Below are 6,822 nucleotides of genomic sequence, written 5' to 3'. Positions count from 1 at the left end.
CCCCCCAGTGACTGCATGAAGCTGGGCGTCCAGTAGGTGCTCAGTAAATACTTGTTAAACAACTGATTTTCGGGGGGCGCCTGGGTGGCTCAGTGGGTTAAGCCACTGCCTTCGGCTCAGGTCATGATCTCAGGGTCCTGGGATCGAGTCCCGCATCGGGCTCTCTGCTCAGCAGGGAGCCTGCTTCCTCCTCTCTCTCTGCCTGCCTCTCTGTCTACTTGTAATCTCTCTCTGTCAAATAAATAAATAAAATCTTTAAAAAAAAAAAAAAAAAAAAAAAAACAAAAAAAACAACTGATTTTCATCCTGCCCTGAGCCCCACGCTCTGCCAGGACAGGACTTGGCTCTGTCTTGGTCCCTACTGTACCCTCCAGCACCGCCCAGGAGAGCCCGGTGCAGAGTAGGAGCTCGGTAGCGTTACCTCAAGAAATAGATCCGCGCGGGGCAAGGCCTGTGGGCTCAGCTCTGTTTCCTGAAGACTGTGGAGGCCCTGTGGCCAGAGCAGAGGAGCCCCCCCGGTGGGGGGGGCACAAGGCCATGAGAAGTTGGAGAAGAATAGGAGAGGAGCGTGAGCTCAGCGCCCACCCACTGGCACCCCCACACGCTGACGTCAGTGTCACCTGAGTCGAGAGCCCTGGTGACAATGACCGAATTGCCACCAGTTGAAGTCATTCACACACACACCCTCCACTGTCGCCGTCTGTTTTTTTTCTCCATAACAGTTTTGATTTTCCTTTTATTTTTATTGTGGTAAACTGTACATGATGTAATATTTATTGCTTTAACCATTTGTAAGTGTTCCATTCCATGACATTAAGCTCTAAGCGCATCCGTATTGTCAGGCAGCCACCCCCTCCGTCTGTCTCTTTCCAGAACTTTCCACCTCCCCAAACGGAGACTCCATCCCCACGAAGCACGGGCTCCCCACCCCCGGCCCCAGCCCGGCTCCTGCGGTCTACTCTCTGTCTGTGTGGACGGCACTCCTCTGGGGACCGGGAGTGGGGTCCCACGGGGATGTGCCCTTCTGGGTCTGGGCTATTTCCTGAGCAGACCAGCTCCCAGGTTCATACACGTTGTAGCGGGCGTCGGGATTTCCTGCAGAGAGTACAGCCATCCCACCCCCGGCTTGCTTGCTCCAAATGAAGGGCAGGTCACTACTTTATTATTGATTAAAAAATAGATTAACGAGACAATTTTAGAGGAAAGAAAACAGGGTGGGAAGAGCTGCCCTAACTCCCCCAAATGCTCAGAGAATGTCTTTGGGAGAAACAAATGCTGGCCAGGCACACGAGGATCTTCCCACGCAGAGCAAGGAGCAGGGCAGAAGCCCTACGGAGGGAGCTCTGTGTGTTTACGGGGCTGGACCAGAAAGCCCCGGGAGGGCAGGTTTTAAACAGGGATAATGGGACACTTCCCCCCTCTCCCCTCAAGGAACCATGGACTTGAGCCCTCTCTGTGCCTCTGTTTCCTATCCATGTCCAAGGACAGACCCCAGGGGGCTCAAAGTTTCCTGAAGCCCTCCCTATACACTTCTCACTTCTGGGGACCAGGGTGTCCCTTGCCTGGTCTGCACTTGGAGGAGGGGGTTCTGGGACAACCTGGGCCTTTGCGGGGAGGAGCTGAGAAAGTGGCTGTAAATGCTCTAGTTTCCTCACACATCAGGCTGCAAATCCTACTGCTTCTCTCTAATGTTTCCTGGGCCCATGGAGGATGCTTTTAGCTCCTGCCGGACACAGTGAGCCCAGCCCCTGGTCTGAGGGGCTGGAAAGAGGGTGTCAGGCTGGGCAGTCCTCAGCCACTCCCCACTAACTGCCTGGCTCAGGGCCTAATGTGAGCCTGGGGCCTTGCACACAAAATCTGTAGGGGAGGGGGATCTGGACAAGCTCTGAGACCAGGGGCCCTGGGTTCAAATCCCTGTTCTGGCTGAAAACGTGCAAAGGGCCTGGAGCCTACAGTGTACACTGTAGGAGCTTAATTAGGGCTCCTTTAGTTATTATTTCACTGGGCGCCCCTCCCCTGCTTAAGGGGTGACCTCCTCTTGCCCTATTTTGCTTCTGACACTGGATTCCCTACTGAACCTCGGTTCCTCCCTTCGTGTGACAAGGACAGACACCAGAGAGCGCACAGGTGCCTTCATTCATTCATCTGCTCAACAGGCTTGCTGAGTGTCTACTATGTGCCAGGCCCTGTCCTAGCCCTCAGGGACCAAGCGGAGACCAAGGCTGACTCCAGCCCTTCCTTGGCACAGCTAACTGGCAGGGAGTGTGGGCAGGGTTGGAAGAAATTCAAATAAATGATAAAAAAAAAAATGCCACCGGTAAAAAGTACAGCAAAGCTATCACAACAGAGAAAAGGGTGGTGATTTTTATTATTATTAATTTTTATGGTCGCCCCCCTTCAGTGGGATTTCCATTTTATTTTATTGATTTATTTTTTCAGTAATGTCTACATCCAATATAGGGCTCAAACTCACGACCCCCCCAATCAAGAGTCACATGCTCTACCAGCTGAGCCCCCCAGGCCCCCCAAGAGTGGTGGTTATTTAGATGGGGACATGTTGGGGCAAACATTAAAATGAGACCTAAGGGGCGCCTGGGTGGCTCAGTGGGTTAAGCCGCTGCCTTTGGCTCAGGTCATGATCTCAGGGTCCTGGGATCGAGTCCCGCATCCGGCTCTCTGCTCAGCAGGGAGTCTGCTTCCTCCTCTCTCTCTGCCTGCCTCTCTGCCTGCTTGTAATCTCTCTCTGTCAAATAAATAAATAAAATCTTTAAAAAAAAAATGAGACCTAAGGAGGCGAAGGATGAGGTGAGGGACAGGACTGCTCAGAGATCTGGGGGAAGAGTATCTCCACCAGCCAGCACACAGCCTGTGCAAAGGTCCTGAGGCAGGAAGGACTTTTGGAGGAACGGGGAGGAGGGAGGAGGTTGATGTGGGGAAAGGCAGAAAGAAGGAGGTGGGGTCTGGGAGGTCACTTTTGGGTGAAGTGAAGTCACTTTTGGTGAAGAGCCTGGGTCCAGGCTCTCATATATACACCAAGACAGAACTACCATATGCGCCTTCCCCACGGCTGCCCTCTGCCCTGCAGCCCTCTATTCATGCCCATATCCCTGAGATTTCTGAATAGCAAGCATTTATGGAGTGCCTACTGGGTGCCAGGCACTATTCTAGGCAATGGAGATTCAACATGGAACAAAACAGTGCTGTGGGGGAAACAATGTGCCATATTTGGTTGTGACAAATAAAATGAATCAAACCAAAGCAGGGTAAGAGGACAGACAGGAATGGCACAGCTGTCACTGTGGAGGTGACATTTGCACTGAGACCCGAAGGGTGGAGCGTAGGTCATATTGGAGACAATATTGCAGATGGGGAGAATGGCAAGTGCAAAGGCCCAGAGGCAGAACTACACATTTGAAGCAGCCTCAAGCCCTTGACAGCTACACCCCCAACATTTCAGAGTGGAGACACTTCCTCTTCCTCCAGGAAGATCCCCCCCCCCATCCTCAGTACTTCCAGATGAGAGTGGCATCCAAGGGGGCTGAAGAAGCAAAGGAGGGAGGGTCTGCGCCAGGCTCAGAGGGGCCCAAACACAGGGCAAGGGGTGGCCATCAAGACCCCACTCACTCAAGTGAGTGACTGCAAGTCACTGGCCTTACGAGCCTTCCGAAAGCTGAGGGGTCCCTGAGCCCCTGGAAATTATTAAAAGCATCGGGTTCAAATTCCAGCTCCATTTCCCGGCTATGTGAGCCAGCAAGTCATTTCTCTCCGGGCCCGTTTCCACCCCTGAAAATGGAATAGTACCCGTGCTGTAGAATCCTGGACCTGCACACAGTAGGCGCCGGATAACGGTAGTTCGTCATTGTCATTGATGCATGCACGGGCATGGGGCATTTTCTGGACCGAAAGCCCAGGGGTGCTGTGCCCAGGGGTGCTCTGGAAAGGGCCACACCCTCTCTGGTCACTAGGTCTCCCAAATCCTTCAAGAGCTGTTGGAGGGTATGTGAACTTGGGGAAGGGTCCAGAAGCGGAGCCCCACGCCACCCCGCCCTGTGAAGAGGCAGGGGTCAAAGGATAAGGGGCAGGGTGGGGGCAGAACCATGCCCCCGCCCCCAGGCGCGCGCGCGCGTGCAGTGACGCGCGCGCGCACACACACACACACACACACACACACCCCTACCCACCCACAATGGGTTCTAGGCGGTTAGCTCTGCGGAGGGACCAGCTGGGCGGATTTAGCCGGCGCATCTGCCGCCTGAGCAGCTGCCGTTCTGGGGGGGCTGGAGGGGGATATGGGACTAGGGAAAAATCTGTCCCAGGAGAATCGCGTCTGCGCTGCCCAGCTGCCGCCTCAGGCTGGGGGGACACCCCGAATCAACCCGGACCCCGGGCCCCTCCCCTGCCGCGGCCACCCCCACGTGCCTCTGGGGGGAGGGGGTGTCGGGGGAGGCCCTGACGTCACACGCAGCTTCAGCCAATCGCAGCTGTCCTTTCTGAGCCCCCGGGGGATTCCCAGGCCCGAGTCCGGGCTAGGGGCGCGACCCGGCAGCGACGACCCCCCTAACCTGGGCTTAGCAGAGGGCCCGCACGGTTAGGGAAAACCAGGCTGGGACCCGCCAGGGGGGCTACGGGACGCAGGCGACCTCTCAGAGACGCTGCCCTTCGGCCCCGCTCCAGGGCTGCTCAGAGAGGGGCAGAGACCGGCTGGAGTCACACAGCAGGGCGCCGAAGCGGGGAGGGCTCAGAGGGGGCTCGCAGGCAGCGGGGCGGGATTTCCCTTCCCCGCAGGCATCAGGCCAGGCTCAGCCTCAGCCCATCCCGCGGCCCCCAAGGCCTCCTGGGCCCCTCCGGGTCTCCCTCGGCCCCCTCGGACCCGGGGCCGCAGCCCGGCCGCGCTGGGAAGGTGTCGGCGGACGCGGGCGCCCACAAAACCCGCACTGGATTGCGCCAGAGTCGGAGCAGGAGGAGAGCGCCGCGCTGCTCAACCTGGCCGCTTAGGAGGGGAAACTGAGGCCTAGAGGGGCAGGCTTTGCTCAGACTAAGACAATGAGGAGGGTGTTGCTGGCGCTGGTGGACCTCGGGCGAGGCTCTTCCCCTCCCTGGGCCTCCCCAGCTCCCCCCGAGGGCAAACTGTGAACTTCCTGCCACCCTCCTCCAGGTCAGAGCTCAGACAGTCAGGAGCCCAGGGCTTGGGGGAAGGGAGCAGCCCGGCCTGACCTTGCCGTGGTCCAGGGCATGAAAGACCCATTCATGTCCTCCCAAGCCTGGGTGGCAGCTGAGGCAGCCTGCGGGGGTGGGGCCTCCCTCAGGGCCTTTGTCCCAAGCAGGCCCCTGCCCAGTATAACCTTCCCACCCCACCGCCCCGCACCCATGTGCTTTGCCAGATCTATCTGTGGTCCTTCTATGGCCCCCAGGACACCTCCCCGTGGTCCTCACTCATCCCGGGGCCCCCATCTAGCTCAGCCTGTACCTGGACCTTGCTTGCATTCTCCAGCCCTAGTTCTTCTCTAGGCAGGGAGTCAGTTCGACTGTTTGACTGCTCAGCCCAAGACCTGGCATCCAATGTGTGTCCAATAAATGTTGAAAGCATAGATCGCCAAGGAGTTCAGTCTGGCCAAGGCCACGGGCAAGGGAGGGCTTGCCAGAGGGGTGGGCACAGCATGAGAACCGGTGTGGCAGTGAGAAGAGAGCTCAGAGCCTGGGCACCCACCTGAGAGCCTGGACCCCCTCCCTGGTCAGGCAGGCGTCCGTCTTCCCAGCTGGGCAGCACACGGGGGTAAGGGCTGGTAGAGAGCAGGTGCTGGCTGATTTGCCTGGGACAGTGGCGCAGCCGGAAAGCCGGTCAGGGAAAAACCACTGGCAGGAAGGCCTGGCTGCCTGCGGATGTCTGTGGTCTCATGCCGGCCCTTGGCTGATGCCTGGGGCCTGGAAGAATTGGGTTGTCTCCACGGAAGCCGGGGAGGCTGCAGGTTGCCCAGGAGCCTGTGAATCCTGAGGAGGAGGGTTCAAAGTCTGACCCCCACTTTCCCGCGGCAAGCATGGCCAGTGGAAAGCCGCGTGCCCTGTCTGAGCCCCCCAGCCTGCTGGAAACATGCATGGGACATAGTGGGTAAGGCCTGCCTAAAAGGTGCTCAGCAACCAGCAGTAAGAGGGCTCATCCCTCTGCGATCAAGGCAGGCTCCTCGACCTCTCTGTGCCTCAGTGTCCCAGCTTGGGTGCGGGGGGTCTTCCATGAGGAACGGATGAACGGATTTATTGAGAAGACGCCCGGCATGCAGTGTGTGTACAAGAAAGGTCGCCAGATAAATACATAATAGTAAAACATTTGTTAAGCACTTACTGTATACTGAAGATGCCAGAGGGACCGGGACAGCCCACAGTCCAGAGGGGAAGACATGCACATCCACGTCACACACACGCTGGGAGGTGCTTTGGACAGAGAATGTTACTGAGGCTCTGAGACGTTGTCTTGCCTAGGGCGTCTTGTCCTAAGGTCACAGAGGGCCAGGGGGATACAGGGAGGTCTCCCAAGCCTGAAGACCGGGCTGTTTTGGAGCACCAAAGAGAGGTGACAGGAGTGCTCTCCACTGGCTCAGGGAGGCCTGCAGCCCTCTGGGAGCGCCTTTCTGGACCAAGCCATATGGGCACCGGACGGAGCCTTTTCTCCTAGGTTCAAATCCCACCATTTCTAACTGAGTGACCTTGGACAAGGCGCCTTCCTATGCTCAATTTCCTCACGTGTCCATTGAGTGTTGTTAAACATAATGATCGTGGATTGAATCAATGACCTCATAGATGAAAGGGGCCATGTGGACCCAGGGATTC

The sequence above is a fragment of the Mustela lutreola genome, chromosome 2, assembly GCF_030435805.1.
Source record: "Mustela lutreola isolate mMusLut2 chromosome 2, mMusLut2.pri, whole genome shotgun sequence".
In the NCBI taxonomy this organism is placed as follows: Eukaryota; Metazoa; Chordata; class Mammalia; order Carnivora; family Mustelidae; genus Mustela; species Mustela lutreola.
Note: the sequence above shows the minus strand (reverse complement) of the source record.